The 13,007-nt window shown below is 44.0% G+C and overlaps 1 protein-coding gene and 1 non-coding gene across 3 annotated transcripts in view; both read right to left on the bottom strand.

Annotated features, from left to right (window-relative positions):
* Positions 1 to 13,007, bottom strand: part of LOC129830024 (calmodulin-binding transcription activator 1) — a 228,399-nt gene that overhangs the window by 154,902 nt on the left and 60,490 nt on the right. The window lies entirely within an intron of this gene.
* Positions 462 to 537, bottom strand: trnaa-ugc (transfer RNA alanine (anticodon UGC)). Its single transcript has one exon. It is a non-coding gene; the product is annotated as a tRNA-Ala (tRNA).

The following is a 13,007-nucleotide window of genomic DNA, read 5'->3' as shown; positions in this document are numbered from 1 at the left end:
ACTGCTACTCTCTGTTCATCATATATGCATAGTCACTTTAACCATATCTACATGAACATACTACCTCAATCAGCCTGACTAACCGGTGTCTGCATGTAGCCTCGCTACTTTTATAGCCTCGCTACTGTATGTATATAGCCTGTCTTTTTACTGTTGTTTTATTTCTTTACTTACCTATTGTTCACCTAACACCTTTTTTGCACTATTGGTTAGAGCCTGTAAGTAAGCATTTCACTGTAAGGTCTACTACACCTGTTGTATTCGGCGCACGTGACAAATAAACTTTTATTTTATTTTATTTGAAGACCGATTTGAGCATGTCGGTCACATATTGGGATGCAAACAAAAAATGTAATACATTTCAACTCTAAATCTGACATTACATTTACATTTAAGTCATTTAGCAGACGCTCTTATCCAGAGCGACTTACAAGTACATACATTCATACTTTTTTTGTACTGGCCCCCCGTGGGAATCGAACCCACAACCCTGGCGTTGCAAGCGCCATGCTCTACCAACTGAGCCACACGGGGGGCATGACATGGAACAGGTGTCTTTTTTTTAAAGCCCATAACCACGTGTGTGTACTTTTGTTTCAAAGAAGAATTGCTTAAGACTACCAAGAAACCCTCTGCGTGACCCTGATTTAGCTCACTGCAGTAAAAGGCTCAAGATAAAGAAATACAAATCTGTTCCACTAAGTGACAGTGGTGGGCTACTTTGGTGGTCACTGAATCTCAGACATTTAGTTCACCCCCCATAAAAATCAGACAGGATCTTTTTATCATCCCATAACAGAGGCTAGACCATACATTACGTGTCTGGTCATCTTCAACACCTCTCAGGAAATTAGGAAGACTTAGCAGGACACCAGAGTGCTATACTGTAGATTGTTAAAACAGCTACATTCACTCTCTAGTCTCTCTCTCACACATACAGTACATTGTGTACACACCTTAACTCAGGCACATAAGTGTGTACACTTTCATGTAGGCTAGTTTGTGAAACAACTAAGTAAATATACAAAACCTGAAACAAATAATCAGGCACCAAGACAAAAGGCATGTTGACTTCACTATCTACTGTTTATCCAGTCTGTGTATCTATACTTTTAACGAACATTACATCTAAGCCCCCTGTGTCCTTGATGAGTTATTTTGCCTCAGATACACATATGCAGAATGTTCCCTATCCAAAATCCATGTTTAGTCACAGCACTGCCTCCTACACTCAACCTTAACACACTCTAACTTCACAACAACCATAATGTTTGAAAACTTAACGCCACAACACTGAACCACTTTAAGACTAACCTTACTGCTAATAACTTCATAAAAAACAACACTAAACAGCCTTAATGCTGGAATTTCACAACACCAAACTCACTAACAACCCTCCCGCCTGCCTGAGTCCATAGTGGAGCTGGGAAGGAAGCAGCACGAGGTAGTGCAGAGCAGAAGGGAGATCTCACGGGTATTAGCAGCTAATTGCCATCAACGAAACAAGCTGCACTTTCTGGAAGGAAAAACAATCTATATTAATTCCTCCTATTCTCCCCCGTAGAATACACGCCACAACTTCTTGGGCACACAAGATAAATGCTTATACCGTAATTACGACTAATTGTACAAATAATTGCAACGTTTTCGTGCCACCTAAACCCCGACTCAAACAAAAGCAATCTATGGCTCTTGGCTGTGGAACAGAGAGGGCCTTGGCTGGTAGAATATGAAGGATTCAATTCTTTTCACATCTCTCTCTCTCTCTGTTCTTTATAGGAAACATGACTGGGCAGAGAATTAATCTGCTTCATGGAAATAAATCTAAAAATCCCAAAATTGACAAAGGGGCGGTAAGGGAAGGGAGGGAGGAGGGAAGGGAGGGAGGAGGGAAGGCTGACAAGGAGTCATGGATGTTCCCAAAGGAGACATGCTCTTAAAATGGGGCTCATCTCTACAACCAAAACATTTGAAGGCCCCGGGAGCTTAACGCTCCAGGATGGCATCTTTGAGATAATATCCCCCTTTTTAAAGGAGAAAACACAAACAACAAACACAACATCACCTGTACGTCCAGATAGCCTTCTGCTGCAGGTTTTACAGCCTAATCCCTTTCATTTTGGGTCAGGATGATATTAGTGCTTTCTCACCGCTCCGGTGGTCAAAGCACACTTCAAAGATGTGATTCTCTCACCAACGGAGAGGAGAGGGAGAGGGCAGGAGGGAGACCAAGGAAATGCTCAGTCTATTACAGACGAGCCAATCATCAAAGAGAAATTACTGTACACTTCACTGGGATATGCTAATTCCAAATGAGATGAAAGTCATCAAAAGATAAGCACTGAGATATTTTGCATCTACAAATTGAAAATGTCTTGCTTTCAAATATAGTTGTTTTTTTCCGCTAACTTAGGTCCAATCTGGGGTTGCATTGGTGTTGGAGCAATTTGTAATGAATTGGCGAACAGTATGGGAATGTCACATCATATTAATGGTATAGCATTATATTATTGCCTAGCCCTAGACTTAACAGAGAGTACACATCAAGTAAAAAGACAGTCTTTTTAAACTCCAATCTGATTAGCATGGATATCACTTGTCATTCATCATGGTTTCATTTGTTTCCGGCATAGATTATTTTGTGAGGAAGCCAGAACAGAGTTAGTTTAAACAATAGAGACACACGGAGACAATGACCCTATCCTCAGGGAGCCCCAGACTAAGGAGATAGTCAATACTTCTGTGCTACAGACACGTCAAAACGGCTGGGTCAGCTCCAGCACACATTCCTCTCACCCTGGTTACCCTCTGAATGCTCCTTTCCAATCTTTTTTCTAAAGAGGAGAGCAATCACTACAGCCAGTACAGCCCTGAGGTGTGAACTGTGTTTATGAGTTTTGCCCTTATGCTTGACATTTGATATGGAAGACCATGGGCTTATGCTCCAGTCAAGAGGGATGAACAGTAGACAATGTCGATATTTTCCCCAACATGCAGAGTAGGCATACACACTCATAACAGAACAAGTGTATCAGCAAATGAAAGTAGAGGACCAGAGGGTTTGGATGGAATAAATAGCTTGCTACAACAAATGACCTGACACCACAAATACATGACACACAAACAAGCTGCAAAGATATGCCAAGGGGTTAGGTTTCTTTAGAAAATACAAGAATAGAGTTTGACCATAAAAGAAATGCATGGATGTTTGAGAATGAGGGGAGACGCAAGGCAGTCATCGTTGCCATTGAAAGTAGTAGGTAGGCTAGTGTTCATAAGCATCAAAGCACCTTCATCATCACAGCCTCATCGAGGGCTACAGACGTAATAGTTTTGTATCCGTCACTCCTCCTCCAGGGACAGTTTATGTACCTGTACACCGTTGGAGGTCAAGTCAGAGGATTCAAGGTTCTTCAGTAGAAAAACGTCTCACCTACACACCATTTGATGTCTTCCCCCACCCCATCTTCTCCTCCCCACCCGATGTCTCCCCCCTTTCCCTCAGAATATGATGGGGCTTATCATAAAAGCGCAGCGTGGAGATATTGTCAAGACCGCTTTCAAGTAATCCTGATTAAAAGCTTGACTTTTATTCTCTCAAGAGCACTCTCTCTCCCTGCCCTCTACCATGGCCCACAAGGGTGCCATTCTAGTGCTGTTGGACTCCATCCATTCACCATGCACCCCATCTGGGTGTAATATCACATATCAGGTGCTGGGCTGGCCCCTGTTAAATCATCAGTTTTGTTGTCCTGCCTGTATAGATAACTGGCTCAGCCCAGGCAGCTGTGTGTGTACACACCAACACCACAGATATTACTGTAGCTTAGAGAAGAGAAATCTGGCTCAGCCCAGGCAGCTGTGTGTGTACACACCAACACCACAGATATTACTGTAGGTTAGAGAAGAGAAATCTGGCTCAGCCCAGGCAGCTGTGTGTGTACACACCAACACCACAGATATTACTGTAGGTTAGAGAAGAGAAATCTGGCTCAGCCCAGGCAGCTGTGTGTGTACACACCAACACCACAGATATTACTGTAGCTTAGAGAAGAGAAATCTGGCTCAGCCCAGGCAGCTGTGTGTGTACACACCAACACCACAGATATTACTGTAGCTTAGAGAAGAGAAATCTGGCTCAGCCCAGGCAGCTGTGTGTGTACACACCAACACCACAGATATTACTGTAGCTTAGAGAAGAGAAATCTGGCTCAGCCCAGGCAGCTGTGTGTGTACACACCAACACCACAGATATTACTGTAGCTTAGAGAAGAGAAATCTGGCTCAGCCCAGGCAGCTGTGTGTGTACACACCAACACCACAGATATTACTGTAGGTTAGAGAAGAGAAATCTGGCTCAGCCCAGGCAGCTGTGTGTGTACACACCAACACCACAGATATTACTGTAGCTTAGAGAAGAGAAATCTGGCTCAGCCCAGGCAGCTGTGTGTGTACACACCAACACCACAGATATTACTGTAGCTTAGAGAAGAGAAATCGGGAAAGGAGAGAAAGTGTGTTAGGTCATACTATCTAAAAGCACTAGTTTAAAACAGACATGAATACTTACTGATGTAGCCATGAGAAATATGAAAGTATATTTACATCTAGATGACAAAAAAGTACTTGGGTAATGACTTGAGTAAGACCTTAAACTATGTGCCAGTAGGTGGAGCCTGACACAGCTGTGTGCCTGTATGTAGGAAACTTAATTGTGGACTGGGAAGATTATTTGTCCATTTTTATTTGTCCTTTATTACACAAGCACTTCCTTGCATTATTCATCACTATTCATCATTATTCATCGTCAAACAGAATCCAACACCATGTTTTAATCACACACAGATTGACAAAGCTGAAAGGACGGGCAGGCAGAGACTCTCCTCTCCCCTCAGTGCGTCTTTGTTCAGTGTCACCAATGTTAAAATATCAACAGATTAAACATCTTTCTGTGCAAATGTTGTTCCTAATTTCAATGGAAAAAAGGGAAGCTTACATACTTGTGTAAATGGATAAAGAAATGAACCTTTGATAAATGGACAGTATGTGTAACATAACAGAACAGGGGCAGATTGCTGTTTGTGACTGTGTGTGGTGGACTCACTCTCTCAGCAGGGGGCTGTGTGTCATCACACCTCTGTGTTCCCTCTCTTTTCTGTCCCTATCTACTCTGTGTTTCCTCTCTTTTCTGTCCCTATTTACTCTGTGTTTCCTCTCTTTTCTGTCCTTCTCTATTCTGTGTTCCCTCTCTTTTCTGTCCTTCTCTATTCTGTGTTCCCTCTCTTTTCTGTCCTTCTCTATTCTGTGTTCCCTCTCTTTTCTGTCCTTCTCTATTCTGTGTTCCCTCTCTTTTCTGTCCCTCTCTACTCTGTTCCCTCTCTTTTCTTGGGCATTGTAACCAGGAGAGGAAGGGGATGGAAAAGGCAGAGAGCAGAGAAGAAAGAGAGGTACCCCTATCCCCTCACAGAGACAGACCCCAGACAGTGGTGATGGTGTTCCTGCTATCTTCCTGTACTGAAGCTGTCACTCGTAGCGTCAGGGCTGGGAGGCAGGCAGGCAATTTTAGCGCTGTGCAGAGGAATCGATACCCCATCACAGCACGTTCGCGGGCAGCACACCGCCCTGAAGAGGCTGCAGCGCAATTTACAGCATATTGTTTTTGGTCTCTGACGCAAACAGGCCACCGCCGTCTAGAGCAATAGAAGGAGCATGGAGAGGCAGGACTAAGTCAAGGCGTGTCATTGTCATATCTGCCTTATCACTGGACAACATGGAGGGGCAGGACTAAGTCAAGGCGTGTCATTGTCATATCTGCCTTATCACTGGACAACATGGAGGGGCAGGACTAAGTGAAGGCGTGTCATTGTCATATCTGCCTTATCACTGGACAACATGGAGGGGACAAGGAGGAACATTCATATGAACCACCTCAGACCTCGTCCTCAGACCAGGGGAGCGCTTACAAAGGCTGCATGATGCATCAATTTGTCTGAAGCTAAATCTTTGAGGCTAACTTGTTTTACTTTCTTATTTGCTGACTATTGTACCTGAGACAATGTCAAGGTAGGAATCAGAGAGAGGAGAGAGCAAAGCATCAGCCCAGGTGGTCAAGATGCACACTACAGGAGGTGTACAACAACACATGCAACAGATGATTCATTTGGTGGATAAAAAGCAGCAGCTATGAGTACGTGTATGCTGCTGTTCACTCACCGGTATGCCAACAAGTGCCTTGCATACACCTGCAATCATTACCATCACACAGCGGGACAGACACTCTAGAACAGACACACTGTGCACAGTAGGCACTATGGATCAGGATAGAGCAGCAGCTCCAATAGGATTCACACTAAACAAACACCAAGTAGCCTACACTACAAATAGTCTGGTACACATACCTTCAAATAGATACGGACTCTGTCGAAACGACAACGCTGATCCAGTAAATAACAGTGATGTGAATAGGCATGTGTGAGATGAAGAATGCGATCTGGTTTAATCGATAGCAACAGCCTCTTATGGTGACACGCTTCAACAATCATTACTGTTATGCAGATCCTCTCTTGCTTGAGACACATTGTGTTCTTGATATTCTATAGGCCTGCCTCCAGAACTCTAGGGAGATCTAGGCTACAGTAAACAACGCGTCTCATGTTCATACAGTGAACACTGTGTGTACCTTACCTGATCTTCTGTTTCTGTGTTTGGCATTGGTCTGAAAACAAGCCCACAGGGTTTTAAGTACCTTTTCAATCTAGGTATATGATGGGGGTTTATGTGGTGAAGGTCCAGCCAGTGTGCTTCTTGTGTTCAATCACTAATCTTATCCAGGAGGCACGGTGGGAAACAGGGCTATTATAGGTAGAAATGAAAGAAAAATCATTGCTGTTTGATTGATGGACCTATTCCCCTGGGCGATAAGCCACTATTTCATTTTCAACAACTGCAACTGACACAATCCTCTGTAGCTAGGCTGGTTACTATACTGTAGGTAAATCTCTTTAAAATGATACTTTTATACACTAGAAAATCAACAGAGGTAACACAGTCAAGGGCACTTAATGTCTGTCTGTCTGGGTGGGTGGTTGCAGACAGACTAACTACCTCTAATGTCACTGTTGTGGCTTCTCTTTAATAATGCAGCTGTTGTGACGAGACTAGACGAGAGAATGCCTGTATTGGGATATAGCTGAAGAGCGAGTCTTTAGACTAGATTGATAGTGATTGGCCAGGGAAGTCAAACAGAGCTGGAAGTGGCCTATTATTTGGCTGTGTTTTTAACAGCTGGAGCAGGAACGTCATTACGAGGAGAGCTATGGTGGTGGCAGAGCAGGAACTAATACGCATGAGGAGAAAAGCAGACATTAGGGTGTCTGGGACACCTAACCCACCACAGCCATTAAACTAGAGTTAAGGGTAAACAGGGCTTTCTAAACAAGAAGTGTATTGTTTGGCTGCTAGGCTATGCCTTAAACTAGTTCAATTAGATTATTTATCTACACATAATCATATAACTCAATGATTTTCCCCAGATAAGGTCCAGCAAATAAATTATTACACACGCAGTTAATGTGTACTGCACAAATAATTGCTTTGCTTCTCAGTTTTGTTTCATACAAGTCTCAAACCATTGAGCATTAGGGACCAGCACAAAAACACTAATTTGATTTTGAGGCTCAAGATTTAAATCTACTTTACCACCCAGTATATTCAGTACGTCAGTGCTACAGTCAGTACATCACTCCTCAACCTCATCCACTCTGCTCAGAACAAGACCTCCATCTCCCATCTCACCCAATAAGTCATGCAATAAGGATGTGTACCTTCTAGTGAGAAGGCAGAGGGCCATGGGGCTGCATCCTGACATTTTCATTTGGAGATAGATAGATATCCATCTCTAATGCCTTGACACTGTTTAGGAGGTGTCAGTCCTGAATTTGATTAGTAATCAATAGATGATGTACATAGTGCTGGAATAGGGTGGAGGGGGGCAAGGACGGCCATGTGTGTTTGCGTCTCAAATGGCACCCTATTCCCTTAATAGTGCAGTACTTTTGACAAGGGCCCAAAGGTGCACTATAAAAGGAATAGGGTGGCATTTGGGATGCAGCCTATTTCTCCAACCCCCTCATCACCATTCCAGAGAACATCCCTCATTGGGATGCAGCTTCTCTTCATCACCATTCCAGAGAACATCCCTTATTGGGATGCAGCCTCTCTTCATCACCATTCCAGAGAACATCCCTTATTGGGATGCAGCCTCTCTTCATCACCATTCCAGAGAACATCCCTTATTGGGATGCAGCCTCTCTTCATCACCATTCCAGAGAACATCCCTTATTGGGATGCAGCCTCTCTTCATCACCATTCCAGAGAACATCCCTTATTGGGATGCAACCTCTCTTCATCACCATTCCAGAGAACATCCCTTATTGGGATGCAGCCTCTCTTCATCACCATTCCAGAGAACATCCCTTATTGGGATGCAGCCTCTCTTCATCACCATTCCAGAGAACATCCCTTATTGGGATGCAACCTCTCTTCATCACCATTCCAGAGAACATCCCTTATTGGGATGCAGCCTCTCTTCATCACCATTCCAGAGAACATCCCTTATTGGGATGCAGCCTCTCTTCATCACCATTCCAGAGAACATCCCTCATTGGGATGCAACCTCTCTTCATCACCATTCCAGAGAACATCCCTTATTGGGATGCAGCCTCTCTTCATCACCATTCCAGAGAACATCCCTTATTGGGATGCAACCTCTCTTCATCACCATTCCAGAGAACATCCCTTATTGGGATGCAGCCTCTCTTCATCACCATTCCAGAGAACATCCCTTATTGGGATGCAGCCTCTCTTCATCACCATTCCAGAGAACATCCCTTATTGGGATGCAGCCTCTCTTCATCACCATTCCAGAGAACATCCCTTATTGGGATGCAACCTCTCTTCATCACCATTCCAGAGAACATCCCTTATTGGGATGCAGCCTCTCTTCATCACCATTCCAGAGAACATCCCTTATTGGGATGCAGCCTCTCTTCATCACCATTCCAGAGAACATCCCTTATTGGGATGCAGCCTCTCTTCATCACCATTCCAGAGAACATCCCTTATTGGGATGCAGCCTCTCTTCATCACCATTCCAGAGAACATCCCTTATTGGGATGCAGCCTCTCTTCATCACCATTCCAGAGAACATCCCTTATTGGGATGCAGCCTCTCTTCATCACCATTCCAGAGAACATCCCTTATTGGGATGCAGCCTCTCTTCATCACCATTCCAGAGAACATCCCTTATTGGGATGCAGCCTCTCTTCATCACCATTCCAGAGAACATCCCTTTTGCGCATTACTAGCGCTTTCCACAAGGAAATCAGTGTGCATATGAGGCACATAAATGTGAATTTTCATCATATTTCACATGCAGGGAATATTAATCAGCAGCTACATCCCCTACCGACCAGAACTCATCCATATTCCTGTCTGGCTTATTGCTCCGAAAGCCAGTGGCGATAAAACAGGATCGATATGCAGAATTGGTGAAAACACAGCCAGTACAACAGCAGGACACAAAGGCAAAGAGCAGGAGGAGAGAAGTGGAGAGAGGGCAGATCAGAGAAGAGAATGAGAGAGCAGAAAGGGGAGAGAAGTGGAGAGAAGGCAGAGAAGAGAAAGAGAGAGCAGAGAGGGGAGAGAAGTGGAGGGCAGAGCAGAGCAGAGAAGAGAAGGAGAGAGCAGAGAGGACAGAGCAGAGAAGAGAAGGAGAGAGCAGAGCAGAGAGGGGAGAGAAGTGGAGAGAGGGCAGAGCAGAGAAGAGAAGGAGAGAGCAGAGAGGACAGAGCAGAGAAGAGAAGGGGAGAGCAGCGAGGGGGGAGAAGTGGAGAGAGAGCAGAGCAGAGCAGAGAAGAGAAAGGGAGAGCAAAGAGGAGAGAGGGCAGAGCAGAGAAGAGAAGGGGAGAGCAGAGGGGAAATAAGTGGAGAAAGGGCAGAGCAGAGAAGAGAATGAGAGAGTAGAAAGGGGAGAGAAGTGGAGAGAGGGCAGAACAGAGAAGAGAAGGGGAGAGCAGAGAGGAGAGAGAAGTGGAGAGAGGGCAGAGCAGAGAAGAGAATGAGAGAGTAGAAAGGGGAGAGAAGTGGAGAGAGGGCAGAGCAGATAAGAGAAGGGGAGAGCAGAGAGGAGAGAGGGAAAGATGACTGGTAAGTCAGACTTAAAAATATTGCATATTGATGAGAGAGAATGCAAAGGCCTGATCTTCTGTTGTAAATATCACAAAGGAAACATGCATGCACATCTGATGTAGTCACAGACGAAATAATCAATTATGTTGAGGGAAATTAATGTCACAGTCAATCTTCTCAGTGAATTTGTTGTAAATAATGTGACATCTGTAGGTCTACTCTTTGCTTTGGAGGTGCAAATTCTCAAAGCATGGTGCAAAAGAAAAACATATATATTTATTTACATAAGATAATGATAATGCACACAGCTTTCATTACATTCATAAGTTGAATGAGCATAGGCTATGTGCATGAAACACATTGTTAACACACCTAGTAAATATGGCTGGGGAATTTAAGGGAGGCAAAAATATTTTCAATACATTTTTAAAGTGGAAAATGTAGAATCCTGTATCAAAACAGGATTGGCAGATTGATGAGTCTACCTGTACACCAACATTTATTTTGTCAATGCATACAGAGGTACAGAACAGAGTAGGATTTTAGTTTTTACATTCCACATGGGGAAACCTAGACACAAATCAAACATTTTCCCTCTCTTCAGCACATCTGAAAAACTGCCGCAGAAAATGAGTGACAACTTTATTCCTCATGTGTTACGTAAACCAACTGAACCAGAAGGAATAAACTGAATCTTTAACTAAGAAATGTTCCCAGCGTTCTAGGCTTCCAAGCATTTTCTCAATAAAGTTTCACCAAATTGAGAGTAATTTCTTTGACAGACAGGCTTTATGTGATAGAAGAGGACTTTTACCCACATAAAGAAAAGAGAGTTTCAAACAACACAACAGATAGCAGCTGTTTAAAAGGCCAATTTCCCAGTCCACATTGTCATCGTCACCCCTTTAACGCCAAAAGCACATACACACTCTAGCATCAAAGGCCATTGATTTTCTAATCAAGAGCAAATGATGATTAAGGCATATATGCTCCCTTATCTTTCCGTTTAAAATCCTCTTTTCTGGATTCAGTTTGACTTTGGGTGTTTTCCCCCGCTGTTGAAGGGAATCAGGGGAGGCAACGACACCATGTGACTGAAGGTGTCATAAATGATTAAGTCACGCAGAAAATAACTGTGCCACCCAAAAACCTGCCTGGTTTGGAGGTGGAGAAAGGCTCGCATTGTGTAAAAAGAGGATGATGTGTAAAAGGAGAATAGGCCTAGGTCTGCTTTTCAATAGCTATCCTTCAATATTAAGAGATAATTTGTCCCCTAAAAGTAGATGTTAAAATGAGAGTAGTTTATGGAGGTTGGATAGGAGATACCAACCCCTGCCAGGGGCATCAATAACACCCATTACTCATCCCTGACTGACTGAGGCAGCTGTAAGGTCTAACATAGAGTACTATTAATTCCCCCTCTGGAGCTCTATGGACTCCCCCGCTGCTCCCATACATCCATCCCTAGCTGGGGCTTCCTGGATCTGGGCAGCAATAAACAACATTTAAACCACTGCCTTTGAAGACTCGTAGAGTCTGAGTCCTTCCTTTAGCTTGATAAAGTTAACAAGTTAGGCAACGCAACACTGCTGTTGACTACTAGCCCTCAGGATGCAGCTTGAACGTACATTCTATCTTACCAGACTTTAATTATCCCTGCTTTCTCCCCTGGCCTGTCTGACTCTGTATCTGTTTACCCTTTCTTTAATTCACCTGCCTGTGGCTCCAGGATTAACCCCTGCCGTAGCCTATCTAAAGCCCAGTCTGGTGTATCTGGTGCAGGTCTGGCCTGGACTGAGGTCTGTTTGTCCTTCAGGAGGATGGTTGCCTGATGAAGACCTATGGGTCGAAACATTGTTATAAATAAAATCACCTGGGAGCGTGAGCAGCAGTGTGCAGTGTTTTCCTTTCTGATTTCCATGATTTCACCTACAACTCCAGCACCTGCAAAAAGTACCTGGATGTGTGAATGTTCTTCAGCTTTTGTCCTTCAGGAGCCTGGAGCTCAGCTTAACAGAACTCTCTCTCTTTCACCCCCCCCCCCCCCCCCCCCCCACCCCTATTACCAACGCTGACTCTGTATCTCTATTTCACCCCCCCTCTTTATCCACACTGACTCTGTATCTCTCTCTTTCACCCCCCCCCCCCCTCTTTATCCACGCTGACTCTGTATCTCTCTTTCTCCAATCTCTCTCTTTATCCACACTGACTCTGTATCTCTCTCTCTCTCTTTATCCACACTGACTCTGTATCTCTCTTTCTCCAATCTCTCTCTTTATCCACACTGACTCTGTATCTCTCTCTCTCTCTTTATCCACACTGACTCTGTATCTCTCTCTCTCTCTCCAATCTCTCTCTTTATCCACACTGACTCTGTATCTCTCTTTCTCCAATCTCTGTCTTTATCCACACTGACTCTGTATCTCCCTCTCTCTCTTTATCCACACTGACTCTGTTTCTCTCTTTCTCCAATCTCTCTCTTTATCCACACTGACTCTGTATCTCTCTTTCTCCAATCTCTCTCTTTATCCACACTGACTCTGTATCTCTCTCTCTCTCTTTATCCACACTGACTCTGTATCTCTCTCTCTCTCTTTATCCACATTGACTCTGTATCTCTCTCTCTCTTTATCCACACTGACTCTGTATCTCTCTCTCTCTCTTTATCCACACTGACTCTGTATCTCTCTCTCTCTCTTTATCCACACTGACTCTGTATCTCTCTCTCTCTCCAATCTCTCTTTATCCACATTGACTCTGTATCTCTCTCTCTCCAATCTCTCTCTTTATCCACATTGACTCTGTATCTCTCTTTCTCC

Source organism: Salvelinus fontinalis, chromosome 31 (genome assembly GCF_029448725.1).
Source record: "Salvelinus fontinalis isolate EN_2023a chromosome 31, ASM2944872v1, whole genome shotgun sequence".
NCBI classification, from domain to species: domain Eukaryota; kingdom Metazoa; phylum Chordata; class Actinopteri; order Salmoniformes; family Salmonidae; genus Salvelinus; species Salvelinus fontinalis.
Note: the sequence above shows the minus strand (reverse complement) of the source record. Positions and strands in the feature narration are given on the sequence as shown.